The 7,919-nt window shown below is 36.9% G+C and overlaps 1 protein-coding gene across 2 annotated transcripts in view; it reads right to left on the bottom strand.

The window, feature by feature from the left end:
• The window catches only part of rarab (retinoic acid receptor, alpha b), a 133,422-nt gene that overhangs the window by 97,994 nt on the left and 27,509 nt on the right, over positions 1-7,919 (bottom strand). For both annotated transcript variants that reach the window (XM_016549346.1, XM_016549347.1), the window contains one exon: positions 7,399-7,455. The gene's annotated coding sequence lies outside the window, so the exon portion shown is untranslated. The remainder of the gene's footprint in view (positions 1-7,398; positions 7,456-7,919) is intronic.

The following is a 7,919-nucleotide window of genomic DNA, read 5'->3' as shown; positions in this document are numbered from 1 at the left end:
TCTCTCTCATTCTGCACCAATACAAACGTGTGCGCGCTGCGTATGTTTAGCTTGCTTTAAGGCCAAAGTATACTTCGGTTTTTACTTGTATGCGAGGGTCCGCGTATAGTGCGCGTGACGCAAATTACATCATCAAAATAGTACGTGCGTACTCATAATGTATAACGAGTGGTTCCCTGCATTATTTTAGGAAAACGTTTTGTGATTACAGTATTGAGCTGCTGCAATGGAGCAGCTCTAATGCGCCATTAAAATGAACAGTGAAAGTAACAAAAGCTTATACAATACATTTTAACAGGTATAAAGTGTGGAAATAACTGAATGTAGTATCTGTTTGCTAAATGAAGCCAACTAACATGATTCATATTATTATTATTACTATTATTTTGTTTCTGTACCCAATATATTTTTTTTAAATTACAAATGCTGTGAAAATACAGGTATCGGTATCGGTATCGGCGAGTACCAAAAATTAAAGTATCGGTATCGGACTCGTTCTGAAAAAAGTGGTATCGGTGCATCCCTAGTATATACTGTAGGTCCATCATTATAGAAGACAGAGAGAAGTGATGGATTAGACAGGACAAAAACATACAAAGGATAAAAGAAAAGAAAATACACAGCCTATAGCTCATTCCCACTTTTTTGGCATGGTCAGTGGAACACACACTGTAGTGTCAGATACAGACTAATTATGACTGTTTGTGTAAATTAAAGGAAGTGAGAGCGAAAGAGACTATACATGCCTCTATACATGCTTAACTCTATGGGTGAATGTGATGATCTATAGACCATTGGGTATGTGCACTGAGTATGTTTCTATGGTAACAAAAACTTGTCTTTACACATTGTTTCTGTCTCTTAGGCCCATTTTTCTGTGATCTCCCACCTATACCGTTTCCCAGAAACCCAAGGGTGTCTTCTTGTTACTAGGTGATCTTTTTTTAAAGGTATTTCCATTTGTGTCCATCGGGAACACTGTGTGTTGACATCTCTTTTTTACTTTTTCCTTTCTCACAAAGTCAGCCATGGCACACATAATCCTATTACTGAGGGGCTTCAAAATCAGGCCACCAGGACACAGAAAATGAGAGAGAGAGAGAGACTGGCTACAAAGAGGCATGCTGAGCTCTTATTGCACACAGAATGAGGCAGAAACCAAATTTTTGACCTCATGCCCTAACTACAAAAATTATGTTCACCTTTCTCATTTTGCAAACCAGCAGACAATTTTCAGTCTAAAATGGATCTAATCCATAGAAGTGCCTCCATCTATCTAGATAAATCCCCAGGAAGTGCAAACCATGCTGCATGATATGAGCCAGTGGAACAAACAAGAGCAAGCTGAACATGACCTCCAGGACTTGCACAGAGATGAAAAATTGGTACACATTAACAAAATGTATTAATTTACAAATTAACATCCTGAAATTCAAAATATCTTATAGGGATAGTTCACTGAAAAGTGAACATTTGGTCAACATTTACTCACCCTCATGTCATTTGAAAGCCTTATCTTTCTTCTGAAAATGGAGAATGTTGAATATCAGAATGTTGAGACTGGTGACAAAATTGCAACAAATGCATTTCTGAAGTCATACAGAGGTTTTGTTTGAGGAAGACATCAAAATTTATGTTGTTATTTATTGAAAAGATTATCAGAGATTTGAAATCTCATTCACATGTTTACACTAATATTCAAAAGTCTGGGATCATTAAGATTTGAAAGAACTCTCTTATGACCACCAAGGCTGCATTTATTTGCTGAAAAATACAGTAAAACTATAATATTGTCACAATTTGAAATAACAGTTTTGTATTTTAATAAACTGTAATTTATTCCTGTATTGGCAAAGGTGCATTTTTCATTACTCCAGGCTTCAGTGTCACATTCTATAATGCTGATGTGCTGCTCAAAAAATATTTCTTATTATTATCAATGCTGAAAACATCCGTGCTGCTTTTTGCAGATATTGTGATACATTTTATTTCAGGATTCTTTGATGAACAGAAATTTTAATAGAAATGAATTGATTTGAAATAGAAATATTTTGTAACATTTTAATTTTTAAATATTAACATTTTAAAAATATTCCTTTTAAACATACAAATATGTTGACATGCCATCCCAGGTTTGATGTCAATGATGCCAAGTGTCATTTCTTCCACTGTGTCTTGTAGCACCAAATTTAAATATGCACATTTTAAAATTGCATGCATAAGATTTGAGAGTTATAGCAAATACGTTTGTCAGTCTGTTCCTTCCAAAAAGCTGTGAAATGAAGACTTGGAACAGTAAAAAAGTCATATGGATTACGATTTGTACTGCTTTTTTGTACACAACAATTCCTTTAATGTGTGTGCAATGTTTATTAATTCCTTGGCCATGTAAACACTGTTTATCACGCCAAAAACACTCTTTTGAATACTGAATCATAAACAACTAAAAGAAAGAGAACAACGAAAGACAAGTTGGTCTCAGAACCTCAGCGAAATCCTCAGCGAGAGAAAAGCCACCATGAAAAGATGAGAAGGCCGGCTGAGAGAAATGAGGACATTGGTCTGCGAAAGAGAAAAGAAAGAAAAAGAGAGAGAGAGATGCGTGACACAGAGGTCTACTCACACTGTAAGGAATAAGGGTGTCTTCGGTAGGAGGGTGATGGGCACATGGAAATGGCTTTTACCCCACCGAACGATATTGGATTCTGGGAAACCCATTTGTTACGTGGCGCCCACACCAGAGAATAATACGAGGAAGACGGCGCTGGAGGATGGTGGAAGGGGCCGGGGCAGAGGGGGGAGTTTAATCAGCACTGCGCCTCTAGCGCTTTCTGTCCGCCGCACCAAGGCTTATCCGTCAAGTGGCTCACATGACCCTAACTGAGGAGAGAGGAACTCTTTCCCCCTCGTGCATACCTTACCTCCCTCCTCCCTTCAGTTCCTTCCACTCCGGAGAGAGAGAGACGGAGGAATATCTTCTCACACCACCTCGCCGAAACCACACTAAAGGGCACCGGCTTCGAGGCCGACGTGCAGAGTTTCAGCATGGAGGGTCGAACTGTTTCACCTTATCTCAAAATTACACAGAAAAGATCTTACTGTGAGCAATATATCATCGCACTGAAGTGCCTGAGTAAACATCCTTCTTTTCATCAAAATGTTTTTGAGATGATACCGGGGAAAATGATCTTAAAGTGAAGATGGACTCAATAAAGTCATCCTGATTAGCATTGGAAAGCTAATTAAAAACAAGTGAAAAGCAGAGACATACGCCTCCGTTGGCACATGAAACTGCATCATCTATCACAGCAGCGGGCCCGATAGCAATGAAAGCCATATTTCTGGGTTAGGTAGATGAAACGGTGGGCTGAGTCTGGCGTAACAAAGGCATATAATTTCACATGACTGATACAGCTATAAGGCTTTAATATGGTTTGGAACGCTTCTCCCCCTAATGATGCTATTACCGGCAATAACCAAACCCCCTCCGATGGCTTTGGCGCAAACAGCATGCCACCCCATAAACCAAGTCTACAACTCTTAACCCTTTCACGCCTTAGAAGATATCTGGATAAGAAACACGGATGCATTGAGAGAATTTGAGAGAAAAAAAACGCACAATATTCCATGTGCCTTAAAGACTTTAGCAGAATCCAAAAGTAACATGTTTTCAAACACTAAATATTGGTACAGTTGAGCTTTGACTTGCCAGTTGGTCTGTTACTTTTCTTTCCAAAATATTGCATGGATAAAATAGCAAAATACACAGAGAAAAGTACTACAAACAGCTGAAAATGACATTAGACTATAGATACACTTTCCTTCCCTTTTATTTTGATTTGATGCACTTAATATGTAAAATACATAAGCAAAAATGGGTTGAAATATCATTCTTTAAAACTTATGATGACATTATGACACTACCAGGTTATTAAATTATTTATAATATTTACATAAAATAGAGTTGCCATTTCCTGCAGGTCACAAAAGCTATTGTTACATATCTACATAGTGGCTCATTTTATCATCTCCATCTTAGTCAAAGTGATTACCTATTTTGTCTTTCTAATTGCTAACCATATTTGACAATAGTCACGAAACAAAAACAAAGAAAGTGTTAAAAGCAGAGAAGCAGAGTGACTCAAAGAGAGAATTGAACAAGACATAAAATATGCTATATATATATATTTATTTATTTTTTGATCAGTAACTTTCACCCAAAAAAAGCATATTATTAAGAAATATTTTATTAACTAAAATGTCTTATATGTGTCCTATGTGAATGTGTTATTGTTAGCATAGGATGAGACAATTGCTCATGTTCTGAAGGTAATTTGTGATTATGTATTACACTAGCATTTCAGAAAACACATTAGTAGCTTTATATAGTAATATAAATACAAGACAAAAAACTGTAAATATATACAATATTACTAAATACATTGTTAAACACTGTACATATCTTGCCTGCTTATCATATTGAAGACTGGTATAATTCAGTATCATCAAGGCTTGACCAAGTATTATGACTCCAATGAATGTCGACCGCAATCACAACACAATAAAACACCATATCACCTCTTATTAACCATAAATTCAGTTCCAACAATTCAGCAATTCCTACAAATCGCAGAACATGCATCACTTCCTAAATTTATGTCAGCCAGCTGTTACATGCCAAAACAAGCCTCCATCATACAACCCTTCATTACGACAGCCCGTAGCATCATCATATTATTCCAGATGAAATCCCTGGTGTCTGATAGAAAACGATTGCTTGTGTCAGATACTGAAAATGGCAGAGAGCTGCAGCCTGCTTTTTGATTCTGGGCGCAAAGTAGAACAAGTGTGCCTGCCAGCGCTGTCATTACCCTTGGCTTCAATTAACATCAAATGAACATCACAACTAAAATAGGCTGATTTAAAGAAGCAAGCAGCAACCGAGCAGAGCGGGTGCACATTAAAGCGTTTACTATATATGCACACAAGCTATAGGGGGAGAGATCCACTTGTTTGCCAGACCGTATGCATGAAAGGGCACACACTGACAGGACTGAGCGATGTTTTCACAACCAAATGAGGAGGGAGGTCTCGCTATTTTCAGTGGGCCAGAAGAGACAGACAGCGTACCGCATTGCACGGACGGTGTGTGGTTCTCCTGGTATCGCTTAGAAGTTTTTCTCGCAACGGCACACGCTTGATTTTGAGCAACGACAACAATTACATCCTTTTGCTGCTGCGCGCAGTTTTTGAGTCTGACCCACAAATCCCTCTAACTCGAGTAGCCAAAACCAATCTCCTCTCGACGTTTTTTTATATTACTCCTCTCAGCGTGCATGAGATGTCTTTTTCAAGTGCAGCTACTTCAAAGCGAGGACGAGAGTCCCAGTGGGAACGAGGAGGAAGTAGAGAAGATAACAGTGAAGTGTTTGGGGTGATGCACGCTCGCCAAGTTCCCTCTGCAGATCCGCAGGCGAACCGCTCGGAGATGAGAAACCACATGTTTTCCTTTCTTATAAAGGATGTAAACTACATGCTAATGAGCGAAAGAGACAATAACTAAATTTGCGATCTTTTTTAGGAGCTGACAAGGCATTGTGGGGTCATTACACTCCTTTTGAAGTGAATCTGGTTTGCTTTTTGTTATCGAGAACTAATTAAATGGCTTGTGAATTGCACCGGAGATGTATTGAGGGAACTTGGAGTAACTAGAAATACCATGCATTCATAAATCCTTCTTGGAAACATATATACAGTAAAGTGCAATTAAAAAGTTAAAGCAGTATAGTTGACTCAAATTCTGTCATTATTCACTAATCCTCATTTTGTTTCAAACCTCTATGACTTTCTTTCTTCTGCAGAACATGAGGACTGTTTTTATCCATACAGTGAAAGTCAATGGGGACCAAAACAACACTGGACACCACATTGTATGGGGGAGGGGAGGGGGGAATACAGAAATACTGGAGTAATATTTAAAAAATATTTCTTTTGTGTTCCACTCAAGAAAGAAAGTACATTTAATCAACATCTTGAGGCTACAAAATGTGAACTAAATAGGCTGCAAACAACTTTCTGCAGGTTTTATGAAGGTAAATTTAAGACTTTTTAAGACATTTTTATGTCATTTGTATTGCCAGTCTTGTACATATCTGTCTTTATTTCTGTGTAGAGAAAATGTAAGGAATCAACAGAATGGAATACATCAATATGATCTCTAAATTTAAATGTCTTGTTTTAGCAACATTTCAAAGTTTGAAAATGCAACTTCCTACAGATTGCTTCACCAAAAAAAAAAAAAAACACTTGCTTGAACAAATCTGCTCCTAACCACTATATGGAAATAACCTTTACTGTACCTTCTGATCACACTGTAAAAACGTGACATTCTTTCTCAGTGTTTTTGTCTTGTTTTCCAGTGCAGATATCTAAAGATTCTTTAAAAATTAAGATACATTTACTTGAGAAGTGAAATGGCATAAAATAAGAAGTCTTGTTTTATGAGAAGTTGATAAATTCAGTTTTTCAGAGTTTTTCATTAAAACAAGAACAAATATCTGCCCATGGACTAAGAATAAATCAACTTAATACAAAGGGAAAATAAGCTTTTATTTCCCATTGAGAGAAATTGAATAAAATGAAGTAAGCTTATGCTTAAAAAAAACATCTAAGAAAACGTTTCTATAAATGTATCTTGATTTAAGGATGTTGAGATATTTGCTTTGTAAAACAAAACAAAAATACTGAGGAAGACTTTTTTTTTTTGCAGCGCATGCAACATTTAATGCCATGACTTTATGAATTTCAGTCTTTCTGCTCCAATTTCAACCCTTTTTAGGCCTGTGGAAGGGCGAATTAAGACGTTTTAAGACTTGCAGAAACGTTTGACCCAATAATTTCCAATAATAAAAAAATGCACAAAAGCTTCTTGGCATCAAGCATAAGCAAATCACACTGCATTTAAAAAAATGTTCAATACTTGTATTACATTCAAACACATCTGTGGTCACTTTAAATATTGGTCTTTTAACCAAAATTTAGTACGTCTCAACCGTCCATACCCAAATCTACATTCAAAGTCATCTTAGTTCATTTCCAGGAAGACTTGTATCCATTTTAGCATTCTGTATCTGTGCTGACAGAGCTGTGCCGAGTGACTAAGAGTGACATGATTTATTGTGATGGGTTTTGGAGGAGGGAAACAGACTCCACATGAAGCTCATATCCCGGCTGGCTTTCGAAACGCTAGATGCTACAATCTGATTAGAAGCTACATGGAAATAAAATATAACATGCATCCATTTTGACGCCTACCTCATTTATTCTCCATTTCTCCGGCTGTTGAATCCTTTAAGAAAGGGCCAAATAAAACAGCTTTTAATGACTGAGTAGAGTTACCTGCTGCTGGATTTCTCCATCTTAAATCTCTTCAGACACCACACCAGAGAGAAACACCTGAAAGAGAAAAAGAGACCAGGATTTAGAGGTTTAGGGCACTGAGTACAGATACGAGAGGATATTCTCTCTGCTCCAGCAATCATCCACACTAATTGAAACTGACATAGATATTTCATTTTTTTTTTATTCTTTAAGGAAGAGGCTTAGACTGAAAAGGGAAGTAGCATATGAAACATAAAATTGACAAGCATAATCATGCTGCCACATAAAAATGTTGTGATCTTATTTTTATTCAAATGCTTTGCACAATTAAGATCTTAGCTTGTTCGTAGTTTGGATTTCGGTGGTGGAAATAACTTAATTTTGTTTATTGAACTGTAGTAAATCTACTTTTTTCAAAAAATATTAATGTGAAAAACGTAACTAAAAATATAAATTATTGGCATGAAAAATAGAAATCAAATTAAAGGCCAAAAATAACATCACCTATCCCTTTCCCACCACCCTCAGTGTTAATCTAT

The sequence above is a fragment of the Sinocyclocheilus rhinocerous genome, unplaced genomic scaffold (genome assembly GCF_001515625.1).
Source record: "Sinocyclocheilus rhinocerous isolate Xijiao unplaced genomic scaffold, SAMN03320098_v1.1 scaffold43, whole genome shotgun sequence".
Classification (NCBI taxonomy): domain Eukaryota; kingdom Metazoa; phylum Chordata; class Actinopteri; order Cypriniformes; family Cyprinidae; genus Sinocyclocheilus; species Sinocyclocheilus rhinocerous.
Note: the sequence above shows the minus strand (reverse complement) of the source record. Positions and strands in the feature narration are given on the sequence as shown.